The 14,028-nt window shown below is 50.1% G+C and overlaps 1 long non-coding RNA gene across 2 annotated transcripts in view; it reads right to left on the reverse strand.

The window, feature by feature from the left end:
- LOC135906536 (uncharacterized) overlaps nucleotides 1-13,294 on the reverse strand; it is a 125,589-nt gene extending 112,295 nt beyond the window's left edge. The window contains exons 1-2 of one of the 2 annotated variants that reach the window (XR_010565759.2): nucleotides 13,204-13,294; nucleotides 12,038-12,193 (exon numbers count right to left, since the gene is read on the reverse strand). This is a non-coding gene — a long non-coding RNA (uncharacterized lncRNA). Of the gene's footprint in view, nucleotides 1-7,885; nucleotides 8,312-12,037; nucleotides 12,194-13,203 lie in introns of those variants that run through there. The other variant, XR_011508565.1, reaches the window with a different exon arrangement.
- Between the last annotated feature and the right edge of the window lie 734 nt (nucleotides 13,295-14,028).

The following is a 14,028-nucleotide window of genomic DNA, read 5'->3' on the forward strand; positions in this document are numbered from 1 at the left end:
TGCAAAAGTACTACTCCTAACTACGATACGTATTTTGGCGCCGAAAAGCAGTTAGAGAACGTTTCGCGGGTTGCACAAGGCCTTACTTCAAGCTCTTGAATACAGTGAAACACGTAAGACCTGATATGAGCAACTTTAGCGATCGAATAGTGTAGAAGCACCACCCGCACATACAGGATGTATAAGCAAGTAGCATACATATACCTAAACATATTCGGAACCCCCATAGCGACGCCGACGGCGAAAATTCGCTTGGAGTGTCTAGTTAATTGGCAAAACAACAAAATAGTTTTTAGAGGCAATACGAGGTGTGTCACCAGGGGGCCTTGTAGGCGCCGCCCCTCGATTTAGGCACCAGTGGCCTCCTTCAAGCCCTTGGGTTCAGCGAGAGCAGTGGAAAGTAAACATGTCCGCAATAGGGATTATAGTAAGAGGCAATTGGAGGATTGGTGGAAGAAAAGTAGGGAAACGACAAAAAAAAAACGGACACGTACAAGAGCACAGTTCACTATAGGGGATCAGAAAATTTGGTTGTGAGAGTTGATATTGTTTATTTTTAATTATTCTTTAACCTAGGTAGGACATGAGGCAGTATAATAACAAGAGCTTAGTGGCGCAACCCACCACCCCGTTCCAAAGGGGACGCTCATAATATCCATCCATCTATCCATCCATCCATCCTCGATGGTGCGCGACATGAGACGGAGGGGAAACCGACCGCGTTAGTTGGCGCCGCGTGAAAATATTAGATAAACGTCGGCTTGACGTCTTCTGGCCGCACCACGCAGAGCACAGCATACACACAGCAGCTCAGCAGGCACGCCAGGTGGTATTGAAGCAGAGCACTTAATTTGACACGTACCCGCATACATAGAAAGGACATACACACGCACTTTCTATGCGCGTATGTACGTGTCAGATGTGAGTGCGCTGGTTCGCTATCATGGCTCACCAACTAGCCCATCAGTATCTTTGACGCTAGCGTGCTATAAGCACATGGCGCGCGACCAAATGCTCATGCCTGCAGCGGAAGGCAGAACGCGGCGCTGACAACCGACACAGGCGCTTATGGCGCTTAAGTCAGGCGCTTAAATCAGGCGCTTAAATCAGGCGCTTAAGTCATACGGGCGTCTAAGTCACAAAAGGCGCTTATTATGTGCGCCTTGACAGCGCGAGTTCTTCGACACGTTCAACCTGAAGCTACCATTTATCAGCCAAAGCACGCACAGCCACCACCGTCGTTCTCAAAACCGAAAATGCTTTGCGACTTCCAGCTACTCCTTGCAGATTTCTGGTTGCGGTGTCTTGAATGTGCTATCCGAGAGTGACTACTTGCCAAAGTGCGCCATGTTTGTTCCTTACAAAGTGCGTTTGTTAATGTTAATCCACCTTGTACGGCTTTGTTCGGGTTAAGTTAGGGTACGTCAACCGCCCAGTGTGCGAGGGTGACCCGAAATTGTATCAGAAGCTTGATGTGGGTGAGTTGGTTATGCATACTTGATGAAATGAGCGCTGCGAAGACGCGGACGAAAGAACACATGTACGACAGACAAGGCGCTTTTTGATTGCGATGAGGTTGATGCACGTGGCGATGGGACATGGTTGAACTTGTGAAGACAGGAAAGAACCCAATGTAGAAGAAATCTGAAGTCGCAGAAGCTTGATGTGGGTGAGTTGGTTATGCATACTTGATGAAATGAGCGCTGCGAAGACGCGGACGAAAGAACACATGTACGACAGACAAGGCGCTGTCGCTCGTTGTATCGCTCGTTCTTTCAGATTTCGTTGTATGCCAACAGTCTTTATAGTTTCGTTGTCCTTGTTCTCGTTGATGCTGTCCGCAAAGTGGCCACGTTGCATTGACAGCCTACTGTTCGTCGCCATTTCTTTCTATCTGCGCAGTTATTGGCAACAAACAAGCAGAATGCTTCGTCAGCGAGCTCCCTCGAGCCCTTTCTGTCGTCGCCTCCGAGCTTGCTGGCGGGGCAGAAACCCGTAAAAGGAGAAGCCGTCATTGGCCACGCGGATGAAGATAAAATAAGCGAGCATCTCTATGACGGCCATCTTTTTTTCTTCCCCCTTCCTTCATCATCAACTAGCGGCGACGACCGAAGAAGAGGACTGCCTCCTTGGAGTGCGGAGGAGTTCACCACGCCCGACACCCGCCCGAGAAGTTCCCAATGAAATATGAACACGACTCTGCTCCTGACAGGCCCGCGCGGACTCGACATCGATACCGCGAAATCATTCTCCCTTCGCTATTTCTTCTCATGCAGTTTTCGTTGCACGTTTTTTTTTATTTCTTCTTTATCTTCGCGCGACGGTGGGTTCCAGAAGAGTCCCCTTTGTGTTCAGGCAAGAACACTGGGCAAGGAGAGAACGATTCCGAAAGGAAAACAGCAGAATCAGCAGCCACGTAAAGAGGGGAAAGAAAGGCGCAGACTCCATTGATCACTCCCCGAGTCTCGCACGTTACTTCTCAAGTGAAGTTCGTCGACAAATCACCCCGAATGCTGAAACGATCTCTCTCTCTCTCCCTCCCCCCGGTCCGTGAACTGACCCGCTGATGGACTCGTTGCGATCGTTATTCTTCGGACTGCCTCGCTCAACGTCCAATGTAGAGATCCGGCCGGAAATACGAAGTAGCCTTCTTGAGAGGGCGACTTGAAAAGAAGGTCGGGGTCCTTTTAAGAATGAAACCCCACCCAACGCCGGAGCTTGATTCATAAGCCCCTGGAGAAGAAACATGGACTGTTGTAATTTAAAGCCAGGCGCCCGCGAAACCCACACGTAACCAATCCCGGGCTTGTTGGTAGCAGTTTCCTAGTAAAATTGCTAGATGGAACTCTAACGCTGTTATTGTGAGCTGCTAAGGGAACGATGAGTAGCACATATTGTCTAGACGAATAATAGACAATATCGTGTCATCGTGATGATGATGAGGATGACATGATATTGTCTAGTATTCATGCGCCTGGCTTCGAACGCTTTGCGACTGTACATTTATTTTTCTAAGGACGAAAGGCAATGGGTAGTGTCCTAATTGCACCCCCAGCGACGGGTTCCTCGGAGTAACTGAAGCTAATCTCGAAGGCCATGCATCGGTATTCTGCCAGAAGCGGAACAGCTAGCAGAAGCCGGAAACACGTCACGGTCACCTTGTTTTGAACACCACCCGTATATGAGACTTTGGACACATGTAAAATGATTGCAAACTCTTGCATGCAAAACTCGATAGTTTGTTTAATATGACGAATTTTCAGACGCACAATGTCGTTTGAAGCCAGGAGTACGAAAGTCCTACCCACCAATCCCAAGCTCGCTGGACCGCCATGCTTACAGCTCCTGCAAAGGCAAGCACCAGACTTCCAACTAGCAAACTTTGTCGTGAACTTATAGAGCAGATATTAAAATTCTAGAGACCAGACATTTATTTACTCTGTAAGGATTGAAGAGAAACTTTATTAGTTTAGACTACTAAGCTACTCTTTGAAAAGTCTGTTTTTCTTAATTTCGCGGTATGAGGTTGACTACTCGTAGAGAAAACTGACATCAAACTTCCGTTTCTCTAATTTCGCTCGGAAACGCCACGTCCCGTTACATCAGTGTGGCGTTAGGGATCACGCATTTTATCGTACTTGCGTCGGCGTGGTGTTCTAAATACTTGCAAAGTTCAGTCTTTGTTTCTTTTTCAATAGGACATAGGGTAACCTTTACCGATAAAGACTTCCGATAACTGGGCCTGCGCAGACGCCGACAGAATCTCATGACATCACGGCGAGATGGTGCGGGAACTTCAAAGAGGCCTCACCACCCGTCATTACTCGATTACCAGCCCTGATTTCGCGGTAAGAATTGGATATGTTTAGATGCTGTAGATAGTAAACTAACGCAGTTTAACTTGTTCCTCACTTCAATGTCCCTTTACCGTCCCAAAATTTCACAATGTGTCATGAGGGACGCAGTGCGTGGAGGGATGGATGGCTGCATAGATGGTGTGAGCGTGCCCTTTGAATATGGGCGGTGGGTGGTCTGCACCACCAAGCTGTCTTTTAAAGCGAAAGCTTTACTGGCCGCGAACTTGCGATTTCGCCGTGGCGGTGTCCCGAGGAGGCACATGACGTCACAACACGCGCCTCGCCGCGGATATTTCTCTCTCTCGCTCCCTAGTCACTACTGCGCATGCGCCACTAGTAGCACCGAGCCACAGGCGTTCCGCCATTGCGCTGCGCCGCGCCTTTCCGCTTTTACCGTTTGGTATGACGTCACACCGCGTTCCTAGTCGTTGCGCTCGCCTCCGCTCGCTTCGCCAGCTGCGTCGCATGCCTGATAACAAGTCGGAAGATTGAAAAGGAGAGCTCGCGTGCACCGCAGTCACAGTTGAGGCGGCAGTATGGACGGCGACAGTTCTGATAAGCAGGAGGAGGCCTGGAATCGACATCGGAACGAGATGAAGAGGAATCGAATCGCCCAGGAAACAGACGAGCAGCGCGACGAAGGACTGGCTAAACGCCGCAACATGGCTAGACAACCAGACTAACCTGGACTTGCAATCAAGATTAACCAAGGCTAACCACGCTATGCCTTAGCTTTCGCTACGTATTTCCTGGCATAGCCGAGCTAAGCCACTGCCAATTTTTTGCCTAATGTGACTTTATGAACCACAATCGGGGACCTTATTGTTGTACGCCTCTGTTTGTGGCCTCCCTGCTTTTCTGTCATAAAGCCAAAGACAACAGACAGGATCCGAAGTGATTTTGGCCACCTGGTGTTCAAAGTGTGCCTAAACATACGCACGCGAGCGGTTTATCTGTTCTTATTTTTTTTTTTGGCATTCCACTCCCATAGAAATGCGGCTATCGCAGCTGGCAATCTAACCTGCGACTTCGTGCTCAGCAGCACAACTCCGTAGACAAAGACACCACGGCGGATCACCGGAAACTTGGTAGCGATATGTACGGACACTCACGTGCAAACCATTTTTACGCCTGCTGGACCTTTGTTAGGAACGCGTTTACATTTAATTTCATCCTACGCAAGTTTTCCAAGGCGAGTTGAATATGTTTGAAAATACGTTTTATTTCATTCGTGGAATCAATCTGGAATGGAGGAAGCCTAGTCCAGAACGGCCAAGAATTGGGCCATGCGATGAAATGAGGAAATTCGTAGGCACAACTTGGAATCAGCTTGCCCAAGGCAGGGGAAATTGGTGATCGCTGGAAGAGACCTTCGCCCTGCAGTTGACATAACAACAGGCTGATGAATATCTGGAACGAAATTGAGGTGCTGCACTTGCGAAACTTAACTGCAACGATGTTAAGAGTGACATACAGCAAAAGCGGAAAAGACCTCGATGGAATTAAGAGCAGACGATCAAACACATTCGTTCCACATAGGGTCATGTAGACCACATAGGTACACATTTTTCGCAAACACGTTCCACTTAATGAGGAACGAGATTGAAAGAGGGCACGCACCTCTGGATCTCCCATTGTGACCTTTCCGTCATACGAAGGAGCCGAGAGAAGGACCGGGTAATTTCTTTCCCGCTGACGCTAGCGCGAGAGACAATTTTGTCAGCCATCGCGAAGATTCATGTCACCGAGGCCGGATTCTATCAGAAGACAGGAACCATAGAAAGAGATACAGAGAGAGAAAAAAAGAAAGACACTTGCCGTCGACCGACGTGATGGAAAAGCGGAGCTGCGGACGGCAGAAACAAAACTGCGTCGCATTCGTCTTCTAGGTCTCATGCCGAGGTTCCCCGCGCTATCTGGGTCATCGTTCACAGCCCCCCCCCCCCCCCCCCCCCGAAAACACGAGCGCGGATCAAAAGCGGTAGAGGGCGAGGAGGAGAGGCCGAAGTATTACGCTGGACGGTAGACGAGAAAGGCCGAAGGCGCGCGAGTCGAAGACAAATCCGAAGACGTACATGGAGGCAGCGCGGCGTTTGGACCACGTCACTGGCTAACCGTACAGTTTCCCACTAAAGTTCTGTAAAGTTCACTAAAGTTCTGGTTCTGTAAGGCCACACACGTCAGCGAACTCACCGCAATGTCCTTCTTTCCTTCCCTCCTATCTTTCCCTGTTATCTTTGTTTGCCCCTTTCCCATTCCCCCGGTGTAGGGTAGCAAACCGGACGTTATTCTGGTTAACCTCCCTGCCTTCTCCTTATCTCTTTCCCTCCTCCTCCCACTAAAGTTGCTACGGGTAACTCTAGCTAATACCATTCAGCTTCCACGGGAATGTACAATGCGTGGTCGACGCTACGCTCAATCGCCTCGGTGGTATCGCAGTCCTGGGCAGCGTTCTCCCTTCTGCTGCTGGCATGATCATTGAGCGCACGCACACTATATAAGTGCACTGTGTTACTGTCTAGCTGCCCTGTGCACCCATTGGTCTCAGCGGAACGAGCAGTAAACGTCAAGCTAGCGTTAGCTAACATTTCACTGGGCGCTCACTCTAGTCGGTGTCACCTCGTGCACCATCCAGGTGCGGCGCATTCTACGCCACTGGTGACACTCCTCACGCCAGCCGTTGGGAGACACCTGGTAGCTGACCAGCGCGCTGTTCCTCCTCCTCACTTGCATGCTGCGTCGCGGCGACATGTCGCAACCGCGTATAGTTATGAACACCACTCGAGAAGACCTAGCGAAACGCTAAACCTGGCCATCGCTGTCAATGCTTCGACGTTTGCTCAAAACTTTTAACGCGGTTGGCATTCTTACGATAGTTCCCGGACATTTCCTGTCTCTGACTTTCACCAGTATTCGTTTAGTACTTGTTGAAAATTTTCAAGATGTGTCCGTGCGCACTTCACTCGCGGACAGGTTTCCGAGGCAATGAAGGGAAAGCTACGGGAGCAGAGCGCGCATAAGAGAGAGAGAGAGAGAGAGAGAGAGAGAGAGAGAGAGTTCTTTTAGTATGAATGAATAAAGCCTTTACTTTAGGAAGGCGACGGCTTTAGGCCACTGTTGGGGATTAGGTGGGAAAGGAATATGGGTTCCCGGATTGTTGGCTGAAGCACATCATCGCAGTCTTTGATCTTCCGCTTTATGCAGACTCAGGTGCATGTTCAGTTCCGCCGCTCTCGCATGGGCTGGTCGAGCCCCTCTACACTATTCGAAACAAGCCACTTTGTCTGCGATATGTCGCAATAGCTTTCTTCGTTTCAGGGTTAGTTTGTATTCCAATTCCTAGTGTTTTAATATCTCCGTGTAGTAAATGTTTAATGTTAGATGTCCCTAGCGAAAGCTGCCCAGCTCCAAATGAGGTGTTGCATGTCTGCTCTGCACGACTCCTGGCAATGTGTGCATCAGGTATAGTTGTTCGTAATCGTAGCTTGTCTGGGTTGGTGCCATTTCTCAAGTATGTGTGGTGTGTATGCAGCGTTGGCCATAATCTTATTCAAAAAAACCTCTTCCGTGCGAGAAGAGCGTTCAACATTTTCTACCGCATTAGTTTACGCTGGGAATGAGAACACACAAACCCCTATTCACAACAGCTAAAAAGACAAAACACACGACTGAGCGTTGAAACCGTTCGGGCAAAACCTAACCGTCGCACGTGGCTGCTGCGTCGATCCAGCGTTTGATTCGAGAAAATAAAAGCGCTGCCTTAACGCCACCGGACTATTTGGCGCGCTAACGCATGTGCAGAAGCTCCGCACCGTATAGGTGGCGCTTCATTGTCAGATAATGTTGTCCGCGGGTGTACTTCGGTATTTTGCACGAACCATCGCGAAACACATAATCGCGTAGCATGACTCAAGAACTGTCGAAAAAACTAACGTCTATATAAGCAATTTCTTTACACACACAAACATACTGAGAACATACACGCGATATGTCGACCTAGTGTTGAAAGGCAACGAAACGAAACGTACCTGGTTTGCGAATTATACACCCAATTTGCCAATTGTAATTAGCCGCTTGACCGTTGAAACAATTCGACCTCACAGCGAGGCACATAGCTTTCATTCACATTTACGCTGTCGCTGTGTCGAAACTCCGCAGCTGATTTCCGACCAGTCCTCTGGCAGACTCGAGTGCGACGTCGACCTGAGTCGCCTTCACCGAACGACTCCAGAGGACCGACAGTTCCAAACAACGGTCACAGACAATCGCAAAACAAAGGCGCTACCGCTGCGACTTGAGGCTTCGCAAACAAGAGAACGTCTGGGTTAACGCGCCATGTGGGTCAGACATCGTAGGTTTGAGCCTTGCAAAAGAGAGACCCGACTGGTGGTGGCGTAGCAGGACACCTCAAACTTTTTGGGTTCTACAATGTTCGACGTCAGCTTCTTGTCCGATGTCCGGCACTGCAGGGAGCACAACTGTTCGGCCTTCGTGCCCGAAGAAGCGCTGCGTCGCGGCAAACGATCGTCGCCACGCGTGACTCAAAGCTGCAGCTGCTGATAACCGTTGCTGCTCGTCGCATATCGAGAGGCGGTTTCGTGTTAGCGATGTGAAACTGCCGGCGGCACTGTTCGAATGCTTGCGACGGAATAATGACAAAAATTAGTCAGTATGCAGATCGACGACGTCATTCTAAACCGTGCTGGCGCCGATTCCACGTCAATACGGCCTGCTGTTCTGCGAGACACTGGTCTTCACATTAGACATCACATTAGACATTAGACAATTAACGAGACGCTTCATTAAATAGTGGGCTTTACCATCCCAAAACTGTACATTAGGTTACGGAGGACACGGTATGGTGGAGGGCTTCGAATTAATTTTGGCCATCTAGGGTTCCTTAACGAACACCCAATGCGCGGAACACCACCTTCTTTTTTTTGCATTCCACCCCCACTGGAATGCAGCCGATGCGGCCGTGATCAAGCCCACCCCCTCGTGATAAATTTACAATACAGCTAAAAAACGTTTTCTCTTTAAGAGCCCTTTAAAGACAGCACGTGCATCTATGTCTGATTTACGTGTGCAATTCGGAGCGGCTTCGTAAGCAACTCTAAATTTGGGCTACTGGTATCCTCTTAACAGATCGCTATAGGATAATTTTATAGTCGAATACCAAACTTGAGGCACAAAAGCGAAGGGTAACGAAGTATCCACAGCAGACAAGGGACAGAACAGTGAGGACCCAGTAAACAAACAACGCGGCACTCCTTCACTTATGCTCGGAGACAATATGTCATCGGAATTCTCGGATATGCCTCTTCCCCCCCCCCCCCCCCCCCTCATCGCCTGCCGCAGAAATCAAGGCACGGGGGGCCACTTGAGAGAAGACTGCGTCGTTTGCGCACCGCTGCGCCGCTTCGCCCCCGACTCGGCGTTGGCGGTGCAATCACGCCAGCTGCGCTTCATCAATCAAAATACACGGGGCGCTAACACGGCGCACTACTGCGGCGGCTGGATTGCCATCCAGCCGGCTATGGGCAAAGCCAAGTCCCCAGCCAGGCTCCAAGCCAATCCAGGGTTGGACAGCGCCATCGCGCAAGCCTCGTGCGGCAGCCGCCACATAGGAGGACCGAGAGGAAGAATAGCAAAAATAAATGCGAGGTCACCTACGCATGCGTTGTGAACGTGAAAGCGTTGAATGGTCAAATGAACGCCGCTGAGCGGTCTTTCGAGTTATGAACTTCTCGCGGGCAAGCGAACGCGTTGAGGCGCTTGGCGCGCTTTGATTTGGCCTGACGGAGGCGAACTTAGAAGGCAGGCGAGAGCTTCCGCGGACAAGGAACGCGCGGATAACACAGGCTTCCGTGAGCGAGTGTGACGTGGCGTCGCGGCGATGCCCCCTCCCCTCACGCTAACGCCCCAGCAGGTGTCCCCTTTCACACGCTCTGCTTCGTCCAGGCGCGCTCGTGTGATGGTGTCGCAGCCAATGGCAACTCCGTCGAGCTGCGCGCCTGATGTGGCGTCGCAGCCACTGGCAATGGGCGCTTAGGTGCAATTTCGGTGCTACGAATGAGAGACGTGAGGCTTTTTCACGTAATGGGCCATTTGATGCTTTCGGATATAAAAAAATGGCTGTGGCTTAGGTAAGGTTAAGCCCAGGATGCGAAGCATACTAGCCTTTATTTTAGTTGTTGAACCACTGTTTAGCCTGGTGAACTGCTGTTGCTTGGCTATATTTGGTTCGGCTAGACGAAGAAACAACTCATGCATTACTTCTTCGCCTTCAAGAGTGGAACGCGACAGCGTTCCCGTCGACCCGCCAAGGGGTGTAAGACAATGGGCTACAGGGCAGCGACTACGCGCCCCGCATTGGACGCGGTGAGCGTCGAGCAAAGCAGCGTTCGGCGCGGCAACGAAATGTGCGCCTGAGCAAGAGACGCACGCCTTAGAAACAGCGCGTTTCTAAGGCAACACCGCATTCACTAGAGGCGCTTTTGTACCGCTTTGAAGCGTTGTACTCGTGGCTCAGTGGTAGCGTCTCCGTCCCACACTCCGGAGACCCTGGTTCGATTCCCACCCAGCCCGTCTGGCAAGAGTTGAGCCAAAGCCACTTCTCCTCTGTCGTGACGTCACGGTGTCACGTGATTTCATGGTCACCGCCGCGCCTGAGGAGCTGGGTTGAGCCCTCGTAATATGCTTCGCATAAAAAAATATCCATTTGGCTTTTCTAGACAATTGTAATCTGTGCATAAAGGCTACATGGTTGATCAGTATCAGACGCGAGAGCGCTAAGCTGAAGGAACGCAAAGAATTTATAGTGTATACAGAAGTGTTCAGTAGCTACCACTTGATACGGAACACGTAATGCGGCCCCACCGCCACCAACACCAAGCAGAAAAGGCATATCTTACAAGATATGCACCTCGGTGAGAGTTTCATGCACCGTAAAAGACCTTAAGAGCCGTTAAGATAATTTATGAGAATTGCCTCATGGCGTAGTTGTTACCTAGCTGCCTTGTTGCAAATAATCAAGTTAAAGTCCTTTCCCACCTTACGGCGCCACGTATGTTTTGGTGCGCACTGTACTGCACTTTCTTTCTCTGCTTTCGTTTTCTAGCAAGCGCTTGAAAAACAGTGTCATAAAAACTACTCAGTCATTTAATTTCAACTTTCCCGCCTTCCCATGAGCGCAGCACATCCCAAAGAACGCGGATCATTCACCTGAAGCGTAGGCATACTGCTAGCAACACAACGCAAGTGCTACGTTAACTTGAAGTGCACCGGTTTAAGAGACCGTTTATAGTGTCCGTGGGCATCCTTCCACACGCACTCAGTGCTCCCTCTCTCCCTCTTTCTATTCCCTTTAGCCCCCACCCAGTGTGAGGTAGCAAACCGCGTGCTCGTCTGGTTGACCTCCTTGCCTTTCGTGTCCTTACTCTTTCTCTTTAAACGCCGTGTTCAGATACAGCTGGGCTCTCATCTCACCGTCGCTATACACACACGTAACACATTCCGGTCTTTTCGGAGCATCTCCGGCAAAATCACCAAGAACGCACACAACGTCGAATTTCAGATGCACAGCCTCCGTCTGTGACGCTCATATAAAATCTGATACTAGTGCATTGCAATGAGCTCACTAGCGGAACGATGAAAATATACCCACCTCACGTTCATATCAGAAGTGAACAGCTTGCACGTAAGTTCTCTGAGTCCTCTGAGTGAACAGAATATACTAGAGCACCGTCCCGACCGATCATCGGCTCAAAAGGTAGTGAAGGCACTCTTGTGTTTTCTCCGAACTTCTGGTTTGCGCGAGCGGCTTTAACTCAAGTGCTGTCCGCACACGTATCTACACCTTCTCTCTCCCTTCTCTCTTGCCCTTCTCCCGTCCCCCAGCGTAGGGTAGCCAACCATACTATTGACTAGTTAACATCCCTGCCTTCCTGTGTTCCACTCTCTCTCTCTCTCTCTCCCTCTTGCACGCAAGTCTATTCACAGCTCACATCTGAATGCTGGTCCTGAAACAAGCCTCTCTAGGCCTGCGTGCTGTTGCCATCGCCTATAGCTTCACGAAACGTTGCGTGCAGGGTTCTGCCCCTCCCCTTAATTATCGTTATTAAATCGTTAGCTCAAAGCTAATCAACGAGACATTAGAACGTGTCCCACTTACGACTTACCCACGAGGTGCTGGTGCCGATCACTGAAGAGGCGCCTCCTCATGTCCAGGGTAGCTCCGCACAGTAGCTTGATATAGCACGCACTTCCCCGAGCCGTCGCAAACCAGCAGGATCCAAGTCTTTTTTTCATCGCTTACACTTACCAAAACGCGCTTCCTGCACAAAGGAAAGCGCTCGAGGAATCAATACTCGTAGAACTCGCAAGGGCGCGCGCACACACACACACACACAAACACAAACACACACACACACACACACACACACACACACACACACACACACACACACACACACACACACACACACACACACACACACACACACACACACACACACACACAGGCGTCGTTCCACCATCAGAAAGCTCCTAACTGAATGTTCGGAGACTGAGGAGCGAGATGTTTTCACGAACAGTGTTTGTTTTTCGCAAAACCTGAAGCAACGGTCGAAAAATCGTAACACTTGTGCAAATTCTTTAACATAACGGAAATTTTGGGAGTTGGCTGGTATACCCGAAGCACTGGCATCGCAGGGACAACAGGGTTGTTTGAAGTAAACGCGGCGGCAAGCCGGCTCTTCTGGTCAGAAACTTCGCGATCGCGCCGCCACGACTTGGCATGGCTTGGTATGAACCGAGGCGCTTGCTTTACCGAAGAACAGCGTCGGATCTTCAGCCGAATCTTCTGAAGTTGCCTTCATTAAATAAATAAATAAATAAATAAATAAATAAATAAATAAATAATGAAGGAAGGAAACCCTGCGGGCAGTCATACAAGAGTCCGATACTAATGCCCGCTATTTATCCAGACATATACACAACAGATAGATGCACAGTGTGTGGCACCAGAGCCACGCTAGAACACATGCTTTGAGAATGCCAGGGACTAATAGGGAACACTGAGAGCGAAGCCTCCATCGACAGCCTCCGCGCGCGATGGCAGGCCGCGTTGCTCAGCTCGAACCTGGAAGACCAACAGTGGACCGTCCAGCGGGCCAGGGAAGCCGCCGAGAGGCAAGAGCTCTTGGCCGTTCACTCACTCACTCACTCACTCACTCACTCACTCACTCACTCACTCACTCACTCACTCACTCACTCACTCACTCACTCACTCACTCACTCACTCACTCACTCACTCACTCACTCACTCACTCACTCACTCACTCACCTTGCGCGCAGTTCCAAGTTTGGCTGTTCATGTGGACCTGGTCGCACCCGCCGGGTGCGGCGGCGTTCCCTTAGGTTGACGATCATTATTTCTGAAATGACAAATGGATAAATCAAAATTAAGAGGGTAGCGCAGATGCAGGTTTCAAGCGCCACAGATAGAGAGTGCAACGACATCTCAGCGTGAATCGTATTTTGGAGACCACGACACTAGCAAACATTGTTGCTGACGTGAAGGACAACGCGTTTCATGCAATGCAATGCGTTTCATGCAAGTTGGGGAGCGAAGGACTCGCTCCCCAACTCTGGGCCGTCCAGCAGGTCCACGACGCCGCCAGGAAACTCAACCTCCCGGTTCCGTCGTGGGAGACGCCCACTCCGTGAGAGCCCAAAGTTTTCATGGCCTGCAGGAACTGAATAAAGTTGATTTCCTTCCTTCCTTCATCTCAAAAGAAGCATGGAGGGAGCTCGCGCAACACGACTGAAGCCAAACAACATTCCTGCATGCCAAACAAGTAGAGCCAACACGTGATCGCCACGTCAAAGTGCGCGGTAGGTTTTAGTGGTCGCGCTGTGCCGGCAGCACAGAGTTCCCTACAATTACTCGAAGGTGCTCCGGCGCTGTGAACGTTCAGTCGCCACGGGAATGATACACGAATTCGTCTGATTTTCATGCTTGGGGCTTCACACGTTCTTGTGGCTTCGTTTGTTACGCTTTACCTGGGCCTAAATTGGCCTAAATTTATAAGCAATTTACACTTTTCTTTTTCCTAATGCCGAAGGTAATAAGACTCTACAAGCACTCATAACCGCTGCTAATTGTAGT

The sequence above is a fragment of the Dermacentor albipictus genome, chromosome 9 (genome assembly GCF_038994185.2).
Source record: "Dermacentor albipictus isolate Rhodes 1998 colony chromosome 9, USDA_Dalb.pri_finalv2, whole genome shotgun sequence".
NCBI classification, from domain to species: domain Eukaryota; kingdom Metazoa; phylum Arthropoda; class Arachnida; order Ixodida; family Ixodidae; genus Dermacentor; species Dermacentor albipictus.